At 34.7% G+C, this 21086-nt stretch overlaps 1 protein-coding gene and 1 pseudogene across 5 annotated transcripts in view; one reads left to right on the plus strand and one right to left on the minus strand.

Moving 5' to 3' along the window:
* The window catches only part of CNTN1 (contactin 1), a 287008-nt gene that overhangs the window by 141511 nt on the left and 124411 nt on the right, over nucleotides 1-21086 (minus strand). For 2 of the 5 annotated variants that reach the window (XM_070410420.1, XM_070410421.1), the window contains one exon: nucleotides 20041-20164. The exons of the other annotated variants lie outside the window; for them this stretch is intronic. The gene's annotated coding sequence lies outside the window, so the exon portion shown is untranslated. The remainder of the gene's footprint in view (nucleotides 1-20040; nucleotides 20165-21086) is intronic. 5 annotated transcript variants of the gene reach the window in all.
* LOC139007975 (U2 spliceosomal RNA) lies at nucleotides 6369-6453 on the plus strand (annotated as a pseudogene).

The raw sequence follows: 21086 nt of genomic DNA on the forward strand, positions 1-21086 counted from the left end.
AGGAAGAGAAAAGAAAAAAAGAAAAGAAAAGAGAAGAAAAGAAAAAAGAAAAGAAAGGAAAAGGAAGGTCAGTCAGATCTTTTCCCAAGTTTGGCTCAACCATTGTTTAGCTTGCAACTTTGGGCAAGTTACCTCACTCTAATTTTCCTCATGTACAAAATATGGAAAGAATGCCTACTTCATGAAACTAGTGTAAAGGTTGCATGAGATTATACATGTAAAATGTTTACCATGAAATTATTTCATAAATATCTACTTAATCTACTAGGCAATAGGCCTGTCAGTCTAGGGACACACCTCTCATTTGTTGTTTAGTCTCTACTATCTGGCACAAAGTAGTCACTGATACATACTTATTGAATAAATGAAGGAATACATGTGTTATTCCATAACTGTATTCCCAAGCACTTTCATTAAACAAACTGAAAATTAACTTCAATTCCTTAAAATAAGAATAGAATCATGACAGTAGGTAAAATATCTCTTCTTGGGGCTTTGGTCTTTGTTAGAGATTATAAGTATACTCTAAAAGATGATATTCTAAGTAGCAATATTTTGCAGCATTTTAATATATACTTTACTAGTATTGTGTGAAGTCTGTATTTCAAGTTGAATATGTACACTTCAGAGAAAAAAAAAGGTATTATTATTTTGAACTTCTCTGTGTCGTATCTTTTCCTTCACTCCAAAATATTGCCTATTTCAATAGGACAGTGGCAGCATGTGATCTATTTCATTTAACGGGTTTCTTGCTATTCCAGTATAAAAGCATCTTTCACATCTTGTTCACACACTTGTGTTCTGCTGGCAATTTGTTCTATTGTGTCACCAGTTATCCCATCATTCCTGACTCCCTGTTCACATCCCTGTTCATGCGGAAGAAACTGCTCTTCCCATTTCTCCCTGGAGGACATGCCACTCTCATTCACAGCTAACTCCCCAGCCACCATGGGCCTTGAACTGTTGGAGGCGAATGAAATAGCAGAGGAAGAAAACATATAATGCTGACAATGATGTGACAGTTACAGGAGCCAACATTTTTGCTTCTCAATAATCAAAGTAACAGAATGACCAGAAACAGGGCCCAGACAAGCATTCCTGTCCCAGAGGGAACACTGTGTTGGCCAGCTGCCTGAACTCACTCGCTTTCAGAGCCCCGTGGCTTCTCATTCTCTCAGCCTAGGCCTTACACCAGGTACTGCAGACACTGTAGCTCCCAACCCACCAAGGATCGATGGTGTCTAGTGACTGGCGTGTCCTTGTTGTGTACTGGCACTACATTAATTTCCAAGACAATTCAACTTCATTTCTCTAGCACTCTTCATTAAATCTCTTACTCATGCATTAAAGCAACAACAAAAATATAATAAGGAAACATAGCATGACATTCTTTTCCTTCATTTGCCTTCTTTCTTTCCACACTTGTCTTCTTCCCCACTTTTCTCTCCTTAATTTAGGCAATGCTAGGGTTCTCCTTTGAGAAATTCGGACCATATGTAGGTATTCAGTTTTCAGCTGGAAAGACATCATCTAGCTCTTCTGTTTTTTTCTTCCGTCATAGGATAACCCAAATAAATTATTCAAAACAGCATCAACAATACATTAAAAAGCATTTAGCCACAGCAATTACTCACAAAATATTTCATACTGCGATACAATGAAATGATGTTCCATCAAGACAATAAGCTAATACTTCATTGAACTAATTACTATATACTCATTTACACTGATTGAGAACAAGATCCTAGAAATATTGATTAAATATATATAGAGAGAAAAAATAAATAATATTTTATGTAGTATATATATATATATATTAGAAAATGGTCACATCTCTGTTTCAGAAAGAATAAAAAAGGATTTTTGGGATATGTCAGGAATCTATCCTGATCTATCCTTAACATAGCCCATGAAAAGCTAAGTTAATAAGAAAATTTAACCTAAAATTTTACTCATGATGCTTATTGCCCTGGTCCTAAAGAACAGTTCTATATCCAATAAATAGAGGAAGCTTGTTGGAGTTAAGCACACGTTAATCTAGATGAAAAGACACCAATGTCTCCTACTCTGCACTGTAAAACCAGGGGACTTTTATCTTCAGACTTACTCTGAAATTCTGCCTCTGCTGCCCAAGTCATGTAATCTTCCTGAGGTGTCAGTCACACAGTCTGGACCATAGAAAATTAAGTTCCTTCTTCAGACAATTAATGTGAGGACTAAATCATGTATGTTATGGATATGTGTGGTTATGGATATGTGTATGGGTATGTGTGTAAAAGTCCTTGGTACATTCCAGAAGTCAAAATAGTAAGGTGGGATAAATAAAATTTTCCAGAGATGAAATTAGTTTTGAATTTTAAAAATGCTAATCCTTTAGAAGGGGGATGTTATATACACTATGTACATTAAGTGCTTCCATATCAATATTACATCTTTCCAGCTAATTTTCAGATTATTACACATAATTTAAACATAGGTGACACAACTTCCTCTAGATGAATAAATGCATGTTTTTGATGGTCTTAGTCTCTAGGCTCATACTGACTTCTTTAACCTCTCTCACCAAATTATTACTGTCTCAGTTTAACAGTTCTTCTGAAAAGCCATTAACAATGTTTTGGCAACTTACTTTTATGGCCAAATATACTTAGTAAAAATTTTTGAAAAATGTGCCTTTCTAAATCTGGGAATAACCTTACACACATCCAAGGAAAATACCCGTTTTCTGAAGGTGGTTATAAATAACATCCTTCTGTTCTAGAATAGAGTCATACCCTGCCCAACTAGCAGATAGAGTGTAATGGTCTTGATGCAACTGCGTTAGCCCGTGAAAGGGCCTTCCACTTGATTGTGTGTGAAGTACACATAAAAAGAAGTTCAGAACACTTCAGTCAAGATAGCACCACCAGACTGTGAAGTGCAATAACTCGGAGGCTGCTCAGGGAACTAAAAATCTAAAGGTGTTTGAAGACGTGAACATTAACTGAGTGCTGACAGCACAGCCTGCATTTTATAAACCGGCAGCTCCCATTTTTAGATAATTGGATTTATGATTAAATTAATTGCTCATTTATTTTTAAAATGACAATGCATACAAAGGAACTTAAAAATAGTGGAATCCCATTTGTGATATTCATAGCACATATTTTTCACAGGCTAATATAAGCCGACGATGTCACACAAGACTATAATTGATGCGGTCGTGTTTATTCATTGGAATGGTTTCAGGAAACCATCACTCTTAGGTGGCAGAATAAGTAGAAGTCAACATCTACTTTGTCCCACAATTTAGGAGTGTGTGTATAGTGTGGTTCGGTATCTCTTGAAATTTGAAGAAATATAGGAAGACCCTGCTGACTCCAAACTATTTCCCCTATGAAACCGACAAGGTGCCTACCCTACACAGTTATTTTGATTAAAATTATAATATTAAGATGTTAATGGAAACTGGAAATAGTAATAATGAGCAAATCAGGCAATATGATTTCTTGATTATTTGCAATTCCAAGAATTACCATCTTAGTCAATCAATAAGAGGGGGTTGTTTTGTCATGTAAGATTTAGAACCAAATTCAGAACCAAACAGACATTTGTGGGATTCTACTCAAACTCTTCCCATCAGCATATTTATAAGAATATCTTTTTTGCTCAAGGGTAAAGTCATATTTTCACTATTTTGAATCACCAGAATGTAGTGCTAGATTTGGCAAAAAAAAATGCTGCTCAAAATATCAGAGTAATATTAAATGAAAAATAAACCATTGCAGTAGGCATTGGGAAAAGGTAGTATGGAGTAGAACTGATCATACCTGTACTGTCAATGATTTACATAGAGGATCAGGATGAAGAAAAATGAATGAAACCAGGTTATGGATAGAAGGACTGAGGGTAACAGGGTAACCTCAGATAAATGGGTTTTTAGATATGATTCACAGGGAAGGTATCACAGAGCACATTTCTTTGTAGTGGCTCTGCTATTTCAGATCATTTTGAACTACAACAAGAGAAGTTAAAAAAAAAAGAAGCAATAACATGCAAGTGTGCTAAAATTTTTACAAATCACTAATCTATATAATATATCACCTGATCCTGCCAAAACTCTGAGACTTCTACAGATAAACTGAGTTATGGGGATCATAGGGATTGCTTCAAGACACACAGCTACTAACAGAGCCAGGGTTTGTCCTTCTATTCTAGACAGATTTAATACTATAGTTTTTTTATTATCTCATTTTTTAAAAGACACAATATGTTCTTGCTCTAAATGGAAAGAATTGATATTTTGTAAATTCAATGATTAACATACTTTTCAATACTCGAAGTCAATATCCCAAAATAAGGTGTAGGGGCCACCTATATTAACATTATTTGGTTGTGCTTGTTAATAAAATAGATTTACCAGCAACTCCCAATAATAATTAGTCTCTGGGGAATAGCTGAAGTATCTGCATTTTAAGCAAGCTTCCCAGGTAATTGGTAGGCATACTAAAGTTCAAGAACTATTGTATTAAGTGTGTTAGGTAAAGGTTAGAAATATTTTCACCACTCACAGAGAGCATGCAGATGTGTTCTGAATTAAATAGGCCACATATTTAGCCATTGCACTCTAAAAATCAGAAGATATGCAACATGTACTAACCTGCCTCTTAAAATTATGTCTGCCCTGTACTTTTCTGTGGCACATTGTATAGGTGAGAATTAAATATTGCCTATGTCTACATCTGATTTACTCTACCATATCATAATGAACAAGGCATTTTGATAATAATGTTTTGACTACTACCTGGAAGGTTTCCTACTTTTAAATGAGACCCTCTTGCTGGATTATAATGACATGACTGAATGTGCTTTTAACTTCTCTTGTTGTAGTTCAAAATGATCTGAAATAGCAGAGCCACTACAAAGAAATGTGCTCTGTGATACCTTCCCTGTGAATCATATCTAAAAACCCAAAACAGGATTTAATAACTCTTTGACAGCAGAAAAATTCCCATGCCAGCAAGACAGAATTTTCGCACTTCTTGCCCTTTTGTTCCCCCACTCCCTGCAGCCACCATAACGCACAAAAGGACAAGACCTCGGAAGAAATTAACAGAGTTTGAAAGTCTCACTCAATTTACACTGGGAGCTTTAAAGACTTCCTGGGCTGTAATCTCCCTATTGTATGCCTCGATTTCTCTGCAGAGGTGGCCATTTCTACTAAAAAGGCATTATTGCTACCGTGTGTCTGTTTTCTGAGTCTCCACTCTAAGCCACTCTCCCTAACAGGACAGGATTCTAGCTGCTGCTCCTCTCTCCACAGTATTGGTATGTCCCGCAGGTATAAGAGCAGGTATTTATTCCATATTCTACCTTGCCAATCTAAAGATACACATAATTTCTTACTGTCTTCTGACAAGAGGCCCACCCAGGAGGGGAAAACGAGACTGAGGTTCTTGAAACTTCTATTAGCTGCTGTTCAGATTAAGAGAGATACTAAACAGAAGGCACAGTCCTCCTGGAAGAGCATGATGTAACCCTTGACATTCTATCTTTTTAAATGACAAGTAAGACTGAGTCATTGTATGGATACAATGACCCTATAGTATCAGTAACATGACTGTATGTCATTGTATCAATCGGTAACCGATGAGTGATTCCTACTCAAATAATTTAGGCCTTTATTACTAGAAACAACATTAGAAAATTATTTTTAATGTACTTCAATTCAATTAAAACAATTCAAAAAGTTAGTTTTGAAACATACCAGTATATTACAGGATATAATTGAATGTTTGTGCAATCTCATCAGACATAAGTTTGTATTGCATGCTGTTCAAAGACCAAAAAATGTGTTTCATTTTCTTTGAAGAGTATAAAATAAAACAATCATATAAAGGTAGGTAGATGGCAATTTTTAATCATTCATTATTCCATACACATATATGAAGTATTCTCTACCAACTGGAGACATTATTAGCAGCAGCATAAGTACTAGTAAATCAAAGGTTATATATTCAGTAAGGGACTTTCTAGATTAGAGCGTATCAATAGCAGATTGTCTCATTCATTTTTCTATAACCATATTGCCTAACATCATGCCTTACACACTAAAGATACTTATCATCTGTGGAATAAATTTATTGAGCAATTGCTAAGGCAAATCACTGGTCTATATTTCACAGGCAGATCCACGCATGCTGGGGGAAGTGGCAAAAGTGAAAGCACAAAGTAGCAAAATAAAGGTCAATTCAGAGAAGCCTGAAGAATTTGACATGGCCTGGGCCTACACACATAGGAGCATTTGAAAAAGATTAGTTGAGATAAAAGTGCTGGAGAGCATTATGCTAAGCAAAATATGTCAGTCAGAGAAATATAAATATCACATGATCGCTTCTCGGCCTTTTGGCTAAGATCAAGTGTAGTATAAATATCACATGATCTCACTCATTTGTGGAGTATAATGAACAACATAGACTGATGAACAAAAACAAATCCAGAGATAGAGAAGCATCGATCTGATGCTCAAACCTAAGAGGGAAGGTAGGGGAGGGTGGGGGTAAGGGGGAAAGATCAACCAAAGGACTTGTATGCATGCATATAAGCATAACCAATGGATGCAGACACCAGGGGGGTGAAGGCATGAACAGGAGTGAGGTAAGGGGGGGGGGGGTGCAATGGGGGGATAAGGACACATACATAATATCTTAATTAATAGAGAAAAAAAAATTTTTTAAGTGTAGTCAAATTATGGGACCTTTAATGCCATGAATTGCACTTTTGGTTCCTTCCAGAAGCAGGCAGTTTCCATTACTAAATTATTCTGCAAGAAAAACTATATCCTATCTAATAAAGAGGAAATATGCTAATTGACCTTCATGCTGTCACAAAGATGGTGGCACCCACAGCCAATAAGGAGGGAATATGCTAATTGACTGCCACACCTTCAAAGATGGCGGCGCCCACAGCCACAAGATGGCAGCGCCCAGTCCCCTCAACCCTATTGGGGTGGCAGGCCCGCCTGCCTCTGGAGTCCCCCAGTCCCCTCAGGCCCCCAGCTGCCCAGGGCCAGCCCGAGGCGCAGGCAAGCCTCAGATGGCAGCTTCTCAGTCACCCAGGGCTGGCCTGAGGCACAGGCAAGCTTTGGATGGTAGCTGCCCAGCCGCCCAGGGCCGCCTGAGGCTTGTGCTGCCAGCAGTGGCAGCAGCAGAGGTGTGATGGGGCATCACCTTCCCCTGATTGCTGGGTCGCCTCCTGCCCCTGAGGGCCCCCGGACTGTGAGAGGGGGCAGGCCAGGCTAAGGGACCCCCCTCCAGTGTATGAATTTTCATGCACTGGGCCTCTAGTACCAATATAATATTTAATAGTCAGTGCTTTGGTTAATGAATGTTCTATTCTTCTGGCTCTTTTCACTGCTACATTACAAGAACAGATATAAGGAATCTCCCTAACTTATCCATCCTGCTGCCCTCACAGCAGCATGGAGGTTTCAGATTTATAGTGATAGTATGTCTTAGGCTGTACAGAGAGCTTTATTCCTTTTTATTCAAATCTGTTTAAATATCAATTAAATTTCCAATGTGGTAAGACTGAATACATCTCTCCATTTATATAAAATTACAGAACAAAGGTATGGATTATTCAAAAATTGAAATCTAAAAGGAAAGGATTCTATAGCTTCTGATAATAATTTTATTCCCTCTGACTGTAATTATTTATTTGTATCAAATCCAAGTCTCATCATTTATAAAATACTTATTGAGTACCAATTTTGTGAAAGACCCCACACAAGCTCTAGTTGGTAATATCAGAAGCAAATCCTCAAACTTCAGAAGCTTAGAGTCAACTTAGACACAAGCATCAGAGCAATCTCAAAGAGATCTACCTTGATCCTTGCTACCAATAGGAATCTTTGCCTCTGCATTTACTATTTCAATAAACATCCAAATATCTGAAGTTTAGTGAACAATTTAAAATTCAGTTTTATCTTCTGAAAATTTAACTCTCTTGTACTCTCTGCCTCAAAAATCAGTGATATGCCATCATTTCATAATTCATCCAACAAATATCTATTGAGTATCTTATGTCAGACATTATCCCAGGTTATAGAAATAAAAAAGTCAATTTGAAAAGTTCTTAGCTTAATAATCTCTCAGTTTGCAAATCAGGTTCTATTCAGAAACTTAAGTAATAACACAGTAATCTTCATATGTACCAGTGATGTAGTTACTATTACTAACCTCAGCTTATGTATGAGAAAACAAAAATCTCTCCTATATTTCAACACCTAAATCAAGCTGTATCCTTATACAAAGACTATCCTTTGACCATCTCCTCCTATGAGGTCTTCTCCCTTGTCTAAAACTTGAGCAGTTGTTTGACTCTCTCATTAATATCTTATTAAAATGTCCTTTCTTATCTTTCAAATGCAACTGAATAGAGGGACACTTTATTAGAAAACATATTTGAAGATAACTTCAGAGGTTGAGAAAATGGTATTTTGGAGTAGTGGTTTCTATGCCCAATTTTGGTATTTGTGATGATAGGTCTTGATGGCTTATTGAAGATATAAGTAGAGTAGAATATCTAACTTGAAAGTATCCTGAATATATGGTAATAGCATTTTAGAATTTTGCATTATCAAAAGAAAAGCCACAAGAGCGTGGATAAAGTAAGATCTCATTCATATGGCTAGTTCATTTTGGGCATGTTATCTCAGCATCGGTAAAATGGAAATAATATGTAATTGTGATAATTATATGAAAAATGTATACAAGATACCTGTATGAGTTTTTCTTCACCACTAACAAGATTAGAAGCGACTAAGGAAAAAGAACATGCCTTATACATATCTTCATATTCTTATTAAGGATTAAATACTTTGCATAGAGTGTGTGATCAACAAATATACATGTGTGCATGTGTCCATGTATGTGTATATTTAATGCCACAGATAGTTTAAATGTCATAGAAGAAAAGTGATAATTAAAATAAAAAGTACCACACTTATGAATGGCTATGCAATGATTTCCCTTTAGAACTCTTAAAGCACAAGAGTCATTATAAATAGTTACCAGTTTGAAGATAATTGCATGCATTTCTATAATTGGGAGGAATGATATAAAACCATCTCTCTTATAACCCCTAATGAGTTCTTTAACAGAAATGCTGATCATTTTTAGGGACATAACTTATTCAACATCTGTATACTCTTAGTTTCTTAAACGGAAGTCCACCTCTATAAGGGCAAGAGATTTGCAACCTGAAATATTTCAGTTTTTAGAAGACCCAATACTAAAAATACTAAGCAGGAGTATTCTGGCTACTATTATGAAAGGTTTCATTTATAGATCAAATATAAATAATGAATGGTCACTTTGATTATTTAAGACTTGGGAGAAGAAATATGGACAATATTGAACTCAATACTAGTGCTTTAATGAATGAGACTAAACTTTTTTTAATAGCCATAATAAAACTTATGTGAGAATAAACCTTAAGAGAGTAAAAATTTTTACATTCTGAAACCTGTGAGTTTCTAAGATCTTTATTCTGAAAAGCTGAAACTGTAGTTGTGATAATTCTTTTAAAACCCTTAATACATATTACTAAACTATTTTTTAAAAGACTGTCTTAGTTACAACTTCTTGTAGCAATGTACCAAGCACCTGAGATTATATATGTCACCTACCTCTCACAATAACTGTGATATAAGTTCTTTTTTGTGTTCACTTAAGAGACAGCACAACAGAGACATATAGATTGAGCAATTAGCCCAAGACAGAGGTGCTAATAAACAGTGGAACTGAGATTTGAACCCTGGCTTGGATTTATACTGCTAATATTCTCCATGTTTTAAAGTCCTAACAAATAAAGATATGAACTATGATTTAAAAAGGCACAGAGGCAACTGCATAGCTATTAGAAAAATCAGTAAAATATTCCAATGTCACTTCATACATCAACATAAATTCAGATGAATTACTAAAAGCTAAAAAATAAAATTCAAATCCACTTAAAAACTAATATAAAAAGGAAATAAATATAACCCTTGAATAGAAAAAAACATAAAAATAATTTTTAAACTTCATATACTAAAATTTGTGAACAAATTAAAAAGTCAAAATATAAACTGGGGGGAAGATTTGGAAAGATTACAGAAACAATTATAAGGAACTAACAGCAACAGATGTGAAAAAATATTAAGGTCACAATAGATAATTAAAGGACCCAATTAGATACTTACATGAAAGAATAAAAATGAATGACTAATAAGTGAATAAAAAATACAAAATTTTAAAAATGCTCAGTATGTTTTATGTGATTAAATTTGTACAGCATTGCAATTAATAAGATTCAATGTTGGTATGAATGCAAGCTTGATATTTTTCTATAGTGTTAGAAGAAGCTGTAACTAACACAATCTTGTAAAAATAATTTAGTAATATGTATTAAGGATTTTAAAACAATTAAGATATTTTGATATAGTGATTTCTCATAGATAAATCTATTCTAATAAAATAATGTGTCTTAACTCCATTTCTATTATTACAACAGTACAATGAAGTATTAGGAAGGCTTTAAAATTATGCTTGTAAGTGCTTTATAACAATCAGAATCAGAGTCAAATACAGTTTATTCTATATTATGTGAAAAAGCAGAACTAAATATTATAGAGCATGAACTCAAAAATACAAGGTATTAAAAAGGCTCAATAAAATAGAAGACAATAAAAGAGAAAAATAATAGAAAAAAGTGGGTATTAAAAAATAAAATAAGATTTTTTATAAATACATCAAGGTACGTAAGAAATTATAGTAACTATAAAGGAATTAAACTAAGCCCATGCTAAAAGTCAGGGAATGTACAAAAAACAAAAACAAAAACACTCTAAACCCCTTTAAAAATTTTTTGCTAACATGTACTAAATATTTAGAAGAAATAAAATATGAAGAAATCACCAAGAGAGGAGAGGAGGGAGGGAGAGGGGTGGGAGACTCAGAGGAGAGACAGAGATGGAGATAGACACACACAGATAAGAGAGGAGACAGAGAGATAGAGACAGAGATTGAGACAGGGAGAGATGAGATAGAGAAATAGAGACAGAAAAAGAGAAAGTCAGGAAATGGAGAGATAGAGACACAAAAGTCTAGGAAAAAAGAAGACGGGGACACGGAGACCCGGGCATCTACACAGCAGATGCCCATTCATGCGGAGACCACCGCTACGGGGTCCGGCTTACCGGCCAGACAGAGACAGAGCAGACCTGGGGGCAGCCCCTCCCACGGACATCCTCCCAGCCACAGGGATGCCCGGCGGCTGAAGCCCCACTGGACACCCTGCCTGCCCTGGATGAGCAAGGAAACCCCCGGGGCCGGCTGGACACGGGGGTTCACGGTCTTAGTCACTTCCTCCCGGCTGGAAAGGGCTGAGAAGCACCAGGGGATTTCAGGGAAGTTGCCAGGGCAGGGGGTTGGGGTGGGCTCTCCCTCCCAGGGCCTGGGCCCAGGGTCAGGAGAGTGAGGTCAGCACAGGCAGGCGTGGCTCCCGTCTTCCCTTAACTCTGGGGGATTCTGTTCAGGGTGAACTTTCTGGCATCCATTTTGACTTTTTAAAACATCACATGAGCCCTAACTGGTTTGGCTCAGTGGATAGAGTGTCGGCCTGGGAACTGAGGGGTCACAGGTTCGATTCCGGTCAAGGGCATGTACCTTGGTTGCAGGCACATCCCTAGTAGGGAGTGTGCAGGAGGCAGCTGATCGATGTTTCTAACTCTCCATCCCCTCTCCCTTCCTCTCTGTAAAAAATCAGTAAAATATATTTAAAAAAAAAAAAAAGAAATCACCAACATTTCTGTGTGATAGCATAATGAATGATCTTTACCTTCATTATATTTTCTCTATATCCAAAATCTTTTGTGATGTATACATTACTTTAGCAATCAGACAATTATTATTAAAGCAAAAATTAAGATGACTTATTTTTGTTTATGTGTATTTCTTTTAAACGTAATTATTTCGACAATGTATCATTATAAGCTTAAAATTTTAACCTTACTCAAATAAATACATGGAAGTTTTGGTGCAACATAAATAAACTAAAACTATTTCCATAATGAAGCTATTTAAGTGAACCTATAACAAATTCCCTTTGGATGCAACTTTAACAGATTAGTTTTCTGAGTTTGTTTTTTTTTTTTAAATCAGAGCATGCTACCACTACATTTTTTTGCTATAAGATGGAAGACACTCTGTAGGGGTTTTCATCTTCGAATTGTGTTTCCTAGCAACACCCTTAAAGCCAAAGTAGTGTTGTTGTTTTGTTTTTAAATCAATCACTCCTAACTGTAGCAAATGCTTAAAAATATCTCTTTCATTCTGTGAATAAGCAATGTCAATTATATTATAAGGCAGCTGCAAAGGGAAAAAAGAAATATCAATTCTATGTTCATTAGAATTCTCTTGATCCCTTTTCATACTATGATGCCTATGCATTAAGTTTGGGAGAATATATTTGCAATTTTTTTCAGTCATAGTTATATAATTTCAGAAATACTTTTATTTGTAAATGATTTTAAAAAGCACTGCCACTGTAACTATATCATTTTCTTAAGAACAGTGATAATTAGCAACTAATTCTAAAGAATATATTTAACATAAAAAATTCAGCCTTCTCATAAGATTAGTCATTCTGTAGAAAAACTGAATAAAAGATGATCCTCAGGAATATCTTAAATATAGTAACTTATACATAGATTTGCGATAATGTGCCAAGTGTAAAATTCAAATAAATCCATGAAGGGAACAAAATGAAAAATCAATGCTTCATATGTTAAAAGCAAGTAAGAAATAGTTTTTAAATGTCTGTATTTTACTATAAACTATTTTACTTAGACTAAACATAAAATATGTTAAATTCAAAGCATTTCCAAAGGATATTATGTGTATATGTGTGTTGATATTTATGTTACCTATACCACATGGGTTTATTAAAGCTGAATACCGTTTGAGCTTTAATTCACAATTAAATGTGACACAGATCCTAAGAGGTGAACAAGAGGAGAAAGAGGTTCAGATAAGATTGTTCCCTTTGAAAAGAAGAGTTCTTATTGTTGCCTTTGAAAGGAATAGTTTCTATTGAAACAACTAGTCCTACAGAGAAGAGAAGATCTATAACAGGGGTGGGCAACGTTTTTGTGAGTGCGTGCCAAAACCAGCAAAATATCTGACTCAAAATTCTTCTGCGTGCCAACCCTAATTTTTTGAGAACATGTTATGCCTACTTGATATCTCTTAAGGTGTACGTATGTGAAGAACCTTGAAGAAATAATAAAATTCATTCGAGCGACAAAAACACAGTATATGATAATGAAAAATACATTTATTTTTTAATGTATACATGTTATGTAAAATTATTTATTTACCTAAGATGCACCTACACTGAATTAATCTGAAAAATAAAAAGTCGATATTAAGAAAAAAATTGTAAATGGAAGATTATAAGAGAGGGTTTCATGTGCCAGCAAAAGTTACTGGCATGCCATGTTTGGCACGTGTGCCAGTGGTTGCCCACCCCTGGTCTAGAATAATGTTCATATCACTGTTTTCTGTGTTTCACATTCCAGACAATCTATAGAGAACTCTCTACAAGAGTGAATCAGAAATCAGAAAGCATCTGGGACACTATAATTTATTTTTGCTCTTCACATCTTTAGAATTGTCTACTTTTATTGTTGTTGATGACACATTTCTTCTTGTATGTAACAGGTTTTGATTCAAAATAAGAAAAGGCACAAATATACTGATGAGGTTTATTTAACTCATGTGTCAAAATAATCAGAATGAATCACCAATAGAGTTTTAAGTATTTCAAAATGCTAGTTAGCTCCACTTGTTCTGTATATATTATTCCATGTGCCTATTGTCTTGATACTTACTTGGCTCTTTTGTTGCCTGCCCCAATTATAATCAAGGTTCACTCTCAGAAAATCCAGAAGTGATCCAAATTTATCACAGATAATTATTGTTCCATGTCTATGTATCTTTCCTGTTCCTGTGCTGCTTCCTCTCTCCACCTGATGCTCATTGTAACGAAGCTTCATCCTTCTGTCCTTCACTTCTCTCTTTTACCTAAATTTTTTTCTCTGAACATTTATAGTAGATTATAAATTACATAAAATTCACTTCACATATTTTAAAACAAATAACACTTTGCAAAGGGGGCAAATACAGAAAGCGAGTCAATTTATTCTCCAAACAACAAATGCCTATATGTAAAATTAGTGTTAATATATTTTACTTTCTAATTATACTCCATTAACCAGAACTCAAAGTTGGAAATATTTGGGCAAAATGGTATGTACTAATCACCTACTCCAGATCCACATGAGTAAGTATGAAAGTTGTTTATATACACTGTTACTGTGAAACTCATGTTATCTATTTTTGGTTTCCTGATCACTATTATGAAATAGTGACATTTTTGTAAGTCAAGGGATGTAGCTATAATTCACAAAATAGGGGGCCCATGAGGGGTTTTAATCTTTTAGGGTAAAACTCGACCACATTATTTCTCAGACCCAAATATTTATAAAATTGGTCTCTTAGGTATTTATTTTAGTGCCGGATGCCATGCAAAAATGACTGATATTTAAGGGTGTCATAATTTTAAAACTTCTGGGACATAATATAACTCTAAATCACGTATAACTGTAAAAATAACTATTATTGAAATAGCTAATAGGTCAACAAGCTCATCATCATCTCATCATCACCATTATCACCACCAACAACAGCTAGCCAATCAATCACCAAGTTGTATGAAGTCATACTTGAAAAAGTATGCTCATTGCCATCACCCTTTCGGTTCCAGTTTATACAGCTTCAATTCATAGAAATTATAGCAATAAAATTCTACATACTGCTCTCATACAGACTAAATATTTAGATTTATTTGGGCACCAAATATAACCCATATTGTATTCTCTCTCTTTCTCTCTCTCTCTCTCTCTCTCTCTCTCTCTCTCTCTCATGCAAAAATATCCTCTCTGAAACAAGTCTTCCTTAATTCTCATTTATGTGGATGTGGGGGATGGTACTGGCTTATAGGCTTATGATCTCCCCCTGGTAAGTCTGTATAATTCCATCCTTTTAGGATTGTCTCTCAGATGAGTTTGTGAATCTAGAAGTTTCAAGCATAAAGTACAATAACTTTATTCAGGAGTTAACAATTCCTCTCTCTTTTCTATTGAACTTTTTAATCCTAGGAGAACATAAGCCTAAGAATGAAAGCCTGAGGATGAAAACAGAAAAGGATAAAAAAATTCATTATTAAATTATCTGTGCCCTCAGATATTCCTGAGCCCTGTTTACCTCTGAGTTTTTAGTGATCTGTACCAGACCAGCCTTCCTTCTTCAGCCAGCTGTATTTGGGTTCTCTGTCCTAAGAGATGCACAGTCTTTCACTGTGTCATTTACTTGCTTAAGATGAAAGTCTTTTTTGCCCACAGCACCTAGTGTACATATCCTAATGATTAAAATCTGTCTTTTTCAAAACTTTCACTTCCCTAATATTTAAACACAATCCATTCTAGTCAAAGCAATTTACCCTTACTGTATCCTGAAAACTCAATGGCTTTGCTTTACTCAGTAAATGGATTTAAATCCACTTACTCAGAAAAGAATACTCTCCTACTTCCTCTTTAAACCCACTTCACCAAAAAACACAGCAAATGGGATCCTTCTCATAAAAGACTTCCTGAATCGTAGATCTCACAATGACCTCTCAACCACTAAAATCTAATTGAATCTAGATTTATTGATACTCAACAAATTCTTGTTGAATGAATAAACACACTTTTAGTGTGTATCAGCTAAATAATTTCTCTTTTCTTTATTTATATCCTGTCTTACCTCTCTATTTCATATTTACTTTATTTATAAATACTTCTTGCCTGAAGTAAACATGCCTCTAAGGAGAATACTGCATTACACTACCTTGTATTCCTTACAGCCATCAACTGCAAACTCCCTGGATTACAGGTATTATCACAGATATTTTTGTATTCAGTTTATTTTATTATAATGTTATTTATTTTCATTTAGCATACAATTATCACTAATAATTTCTTGCTTCTAAAAATTATATATATATATATATATATATATATATATTACAAATCAGTAAATCCCCAAAAAATGACCAAACTACAAAATAAAGTTGCACTCAAGATAAAAGTCACACTATATGTAGGATTGATTGTAATGAAAAATTACAGTACACTTTCCCTCCTTGCTTTCCAACACATGTGTTGTTATTCTGTGGTGGTAATTCTAAATGTCTTGCTTCTTTCCTACTTTATTCCTCTTGTATCTATGCCATTGTGACTCATTTTCCATAACAGGAAGGGAAGAGAAAGGAGACAAGAGAACCACACTGGTTGCAGCATAAAATTCTTAAATGTATTTCTTTTTTGGGAATCCTATATCTGTTATTTCTTTGAACTACAGGAAGGATCTTTGTTATTTTCTCAGAATGTTTGATTAAACTAACAGATTCCAGAGAACATATAGCAGAGAAATGGATGTTATTTAATTATAAGAGAGATATAAAAAATAATTTGGAGAAATAGCAAAATACTGCTTAGATGATTACTCTTCCAAAGGTGATGCTGATGAATCCTCTATAAAGAAAGAGCAAAATATCCTGTGTATAACATTTGATAAATGATTTAAAATATGTAATTAAGATCATCATCATGCTTCAATATCTCAACTTGAAGAACCATGACATTAATTAGTCCTGCACATTAGCCAACTCCAAGGCACAGCTTAGTTATTAATCAACCTCTGAATAAACCAAGGCTGGGAGACCTGACCTCACTGCCCTTCAGTCTCCCCAGTCATGTTTATTTTATTTTCAAAACATTATTAATTTCAGATAGAGCACAAAATATAATCCAAAATGTCTCATACAAAGCTAAATAGTGTGAAAACACCTCATTAACAGATAAAAAGTTCATTTTAAACATGTCAACCTCATGAAGATTAAGATAATCTCTTCCTTTGAAAAGAAATGTTTTTAATACATTCAGGTTTCTCACTTTAACTCTTTTACAAAAAGAAAAGTCTACACTAGAAACCAATGTTCTATAAAATTTTTAAAAAATATTGCCAGATGTTGTGGGTGTTTTTGTTAATTGTCTATGAGTCTACTTAACTGAACATCACATATTGGGTATTAATTTAGAATAGTTACAAAGTGTACAGTAAAACAGCAAGAAAATTAACTTGACAGTTTTATGTGGATAATACCAAGTAAATATGACCTTCTCTGGGCCCAAACTAAGAGAATGCAACTTCGATGTTAGGCTGGCTATTAATGGCACACTGAAAGACAGTGTGGGCTTCTGGAAAAACATGTCAAGTTGTTCCGATAAGGTCACAAAACAAGAGCATTCACCCTTGCAATTTTCTTTGTGAAATTCAGTTTTTAGAGCAACTCAAAACCAAGTGATTAATTCAATAGAAAATAAAGACACCTTGAGTTTTAGGTTTTGAAACATATAAACAGATCCAGAGACAGAGAAGCATTGATCAGACCGTCAAACCTCAGAGGGAAGGGAGGGGAGGGGGAAGGTAAGGGAGAGAGATCAACCAAAGGACTTATTTGCAAGGATATAGGCCTAATCAATGGACACAGACAACAGGGGGGTGAGGGCATGAGTGAGGGGGATGGGGGTAATGTGGGGATAAGGACACATATGTAATAACTTAATCAATAAAGAAATTATTAAAAAAATGAAACATATATAGACAATACTTCAAGTAGGCTACATTTTAGAGAAAATTAATGCACAGAGGCAAACATGTTAGACTTATCAGTTCCTCTGTAAAATGTATTTAACTCTAGAAAATGATACCATCACAAACCTTTTATATCAGAATTTTGTTAAAACAGGAAAATCATATGTATCCTACAAGAATATACAAGTAAGTACAAGTATGCTTATGTCTTGAGGAAGCAGAGAAATCTCTAATAGCAACAGGTGGGAAAAAGAAAAGTTAATAACAGAAATAGGTTCAGAACACATGTATACTGTAATAGGAAGTGATTTGGCATAGAAATAGACATATTAAAATATTTTAATAACCATACTGGATTTTTAATTTTTGTGCTGATATCACCCTTACTAGAGCATTATGTTATATTTTTGTTGGCTATAGTATTCTAAAAAAAATTTAGGATGAAGATAGCCATATTTATGGCTCAAATTTCTCATATGAAAGACACGTGCAAAGGGATTAAGAAGCATCACCTTTGGAAGAGTAATAATCTAAGCAGTATTTTGCTATTTCTCCAAAATATTATTTATATCTCTCTTATAATTAAATAGCATCCATTTCTCTTATATATATTTTTGTACAGACCCTATCCCAAGATTTTGAGTTTGGTTTGGAGAGAAGATTGGGCTTAAGTCATAAATTTTAATTGGCTAAATGAGTCTAAGGTGCAGAAATTATTGAGAACCAGTCTTGGCATTGTTCTGACATGTGTGTAGAAAGAGACATGTGATTAAGAGAGCTGACTCTTGAGCCTGATGGTCTCATTTGATTTCTACCAACATCATGTACTAGCTTCATGAAGTTGACTCAGTTTCCTCATTTGTGCGTTGTATGTAATACAACTTAGAATAGTGCCTGAAACACCAAGAATATCCAGTAAAAAAAAAAAAAGATCATTCAAATTATATTAGAATGATGAAGTTTGTCTGACTCACTCCATGAAACTCAAGGATTGTGGCCAAAATGATTCTATTCTGTTTTGGCAAAGTAAAGGTAAAACATAATGGTAAAATTTTATATAAAATATTTTAACCTTTATTCCCATCCTCAATGGGGATCACCTCAGAGAATGGAACTAGCATTCACTCAGTTGATCAGGCAAAAACCCTAGAGATTATCATTAATTATTCTGTTTCTCTCTTTTGATATACAATTTACTAGTAAGTCCTTTGGACCCTATCCTCAGAATATTCCAAATTTAAATACTTTGCCCCTTTCTTAGCTTACCTCCTTGTCCATTTGCCATAAAATTGCTAAGTAACCTGTACCTCTCCCCACCCCGAGAGTCATACAAAAAAATGTTCATTGCAATCGGCTTCTCCTTTATTGAGAAAATACAAAATATTTTCTGTAGTCTATAGTTCATTCTGAGGTATTGATTATGATAATATAAGCATATGCAAAAGAAATACAGTGATGGATTTAATATTCTGTCACCTAGATTTTTCTAATATTTGAATGTTTATTTGAATGTCCCAAGATGAAATCTTACAGTTATTTAAACTTTTATTCTATTATTTTGTGATTTTTATGTTATCTAAAATATCCATAAAATGAAACATTTTATTCAAAATAAATTTAATCAGAATTTTTTTCCAATTTTCACATAAATATTAACCTAAGTATTTTTTAAGGAATCTAAAGTGAATAATGATAGACTAGTACTAAAAACATCTCTAAATAGGAAGTAACAATTCTCAAGATCTACAACTGAAGCTAAACTTTGAATTGGTTGGAGTTTTTTATTCATTTTATAGCTTTTTTAAAGTTTATCTTTATTGTTGAAAGTATTACAGATGCCCCCTTTCTCCCCCATTTGACATTATTTTTAAGTATTCCAGAATAGTACCGTGGCTGGAGACTTGTGGGGATTACAGGTGCTGGTAAAAGAACACACAGCTGATCTTGATCCAGGAGGAATTAACAATCTACTGAGATGCACTGACAGGTAAATGACAAGGACAGGTGTTCAGGCTGCAAGGAGGGAAATGCAGCAGCAGGGATCAGTGGCAGCAGAGAAGCAGAGGAGCCTGTGCCAAAGCATGCGGAGGAGCAAAGTGTGTCATTGTAGGGAAGTGCAAATAGTTCCAGGAGGGTGTGGCCGAGTGCAGGGGTGGTAGGGCTTGAAAATAAATAGTAGAGATATGCTACTGCAGACATCAGTGTGGCTGGTTTTGAACCTTTGTAGCTTTTATAGGAATTGTTCTGACTATCGTACCTCAGGCAGTCTTATTTTCATTCTTAGGCACACAGGTACCCGTTCAACCCATCTTCCATAGTGTTGTCCAAATGCACAGTGATTCCCACCTTATAGGATGTGACCATGAGAGTGCCAGAGATCACTGCAATAGATCCAAGAATTAACATGAAAATCAAGCTGCACTATGAACTAAAAAAGTAAAAGCAAAACTTCTATCACATAGAGAGCTTTCAACTCTCCTTTATACTGTAGAAGAAGTTATGTCACCATTTCTCTCTTTCCTGTATACTCACTTCAAGTGAAAATATAATAATTTAAGTGCCAGTCTCCAGAACTTTGTGGGGTTACTGGAGAATGCAACAAACTCATCTGTGCACTTGGGATAACAGATCATGACAGCTTCAATGGCTACTATTTCTGATTGGCATCTTAAGACTAAATAGGAGTTTTTAGCAGAAAATTCATTAAGTATGAGCAATGGCTCAGTGGATATGGAATTGGGACATAGCAGAAGATATATGGGAGGCAGGAGAACCTAAAATGAAAACTCTATTAAATAAACAATCGTCTCTTTGCTCTTCCATGGATGACTCATAAACATTTTTAGGTCAGATATGGCTATATTCATATAAGTAGACCCCACAGTACTAGTATAGTGCATTACACAAAGATACTTACAGAATAAATTAACAGGACCAATTATAAACAGCCAATGGCATAATTCAATTTAGATAAATTTCTTTATTATTCATTTAAGAAATATTAACAATTCACTATTAATAATAATAAGCACTCACTCTAATAACTTTCTTAATTCTTACAGCAAATAAAAGAGAAAGTGAGTGACCTTTAGAGAACATGCTGGGGATGCAGGGGGTAACAAACAACAAGAAATTTAATCAAGCAGCATGTTATCAATAATACAAATCAGAAAAATTCTAAAAATTTTACTAGGAAAAATAGATGAATATATGTATTATTCAATTTACATTTCTGAATTTAACTTTTTAAAAATCCTACCTAAATTACATGTCCCATGTAGTTGGTTATACAATCCTCAGATT

This window comes from Myotis yumanensis, unplaced genomic scaffold (assembly GCF_028538775.1).
Source record: "Myotis yumanensis isolate MYYU_CA2020_CCGP unplaced genomic scaffold, mMyoYum1.0.hap1 SCAF_3, whole genome shotgun sequence".
Classification (NCBI taxonomy): Eukaryota; Metazoa; Chordata; class Mammalia; order Chiroptera; family Vespertilionidae; genus Myotis; species Myotis yumanensis.